Genomic DNA, 1,676 nt, shown 5'->3' with positions numbered 1-1,676 from the left:
CTCTCTGTTAACATTTCCCTTTATATTCATTTTTGGTCTCCCTCTGTTATTCTTAAAGTCCTTAATATACCCCTATATCTTTCACGTGCACAAGACACATACTTCGTCTACCATGTACAGCCTCAGAGTTATCCATCTGGCCGGATGACTTGTAGGCATCCCGGTGGGCCTTCGCCTCCGGGTCGTCGGCTGCCTCGTGTGACCCATAGGTACCAAGGTTGTGCTTAACCAAGGGTTACTGCGTTCAGCCTTCAGATTTTGTTCTGCTGACAAGGTCGTATTCGCGATGGCACACAATTCGATGAGCATCTGCAAAATCATTTCCTAAAAGCATTTGGCAAGGGCAACTCCCAGCTGCCAAAAGCAAGGCAATTCTACCTCCCCAATATAACGTAAAGAAGAAGACTCCCCCTCCAGTGGACTGTCTTCTGCACTTATAAGAAATGTACTTCCGTTATCTCAGTACATTATTGTGAATACCTGGACCTGTATATGCCATTACGGAAGTGCTCTTATTTTCACTAATACATCAAGGAGTATCCTGATGTTATCCCTTTCAGGTCTCGTTATATATATATATATATATATATATATATATATATATATATATATATATATATATATATATATATATATATATATATATATATATATATATATATATATATATATATATAATATATATATATATATATATATATATTATATATATATATATATATATATATAACGAGACCTGAAAGGGATAACATCAGGATACTCCTTGATGTATTAGTGAAAATAAGAGCACTTCCGTAATGGCATATACAGGTCCAGGTATTCACAATAATGTACTGAGATAACGGAAGTACATTTCTTATAAGTGCAGAAGACAGTCCACTGGAGGGGGAGTCTTCTTCTTTACGTTATATTGGGGAGGTAGAATTGCCTTGCTTTTGGCAGCTGGGAGTTGCCCTTTGCCAAATGCTTTTAGGAAATGATTTTGCAGATGCTCATCGAGTTGTGTGCGAATACGGCCTTGTCAACAGAACAAAATCTGAAGGCTGAACGCAGTAACCCTTGGTTAAGCACAACCTTGGTACCTATGGGTCACACGAGGCAGCCGACGACCCGGAGGCGAAGGCCCACCGGGATGCCTACAAGTCATCCGGCCAGATGGATAACTCTGAGGCTGTACATGGTAGACGAAGTATGTGTCTTGTGCACGTGAAAGATATAGGGGTATATTAAGGACTTTAAGAATAACAGAGGGAAGACCAAAAATGAATATAAAGGGAAATGTTAACAGAGAGAGTAATAAGAAACATTCGTTAGCTTCCATTTTGACCTATGGTTGCTTATCGATGGATCATTCATGGTCAAGGCAAAAGATACAAAGCATGATGTCTTAGCCAAGATAGGTAACATACTGTTTGTACTAAAAGAAGATACAGTGGGCAGTTTCTCTGTTTTATAATAGATCTTATGAATTCATAAAATCAAAAGTAGTTGTTTGATTACATGTAATCATAAGGGGAGAGTGGTTGAGTTCATTCAAGAAGTTTGCTTGGGAAGTGTCATCGCATTGAATCTTACTACTCATGCAGAGCCCAGAGAAGCTCTTGTTACGAGCGGTAGAGCCGATAGAATGAAGGAGAAGGTACTTATAGATGCATTGTTCCCACGAAGAGCATGTA

General features: G+C 38.9%; 1 pseudogene; it reads left to right on the top strand.

Moving 5' to 3' along the window:
- The first annotated feature begins 797 nt into the window (after nt 1-797).
- LOC119575966 overlaps nt 798-1,676 on the top strand; it is a 15,287-nt pseudogene continuing 14,408 nt past the window's right edge.

Source organism: Penaeus monodon, chromosome 8 (genome assembly GCF_015228065.2).
Source record: "Penaeus monodon isolate SGIC_2016 chromosome 8, NSTDA_Pmon_1, whole genome shotgun sequence".
Classification (NCBI taxonomy): Eukaryota; Metazoa; Arthropoda; class Malacostraca; order Decapoda; family Penaeidae; genus Penaeus; species Penaeus monodon.
The sequence above is the reverse complement of the archived record's forward strand: the minus strand, read 5'-3'. Positions and strand labels throughout refer to the sequence as shown.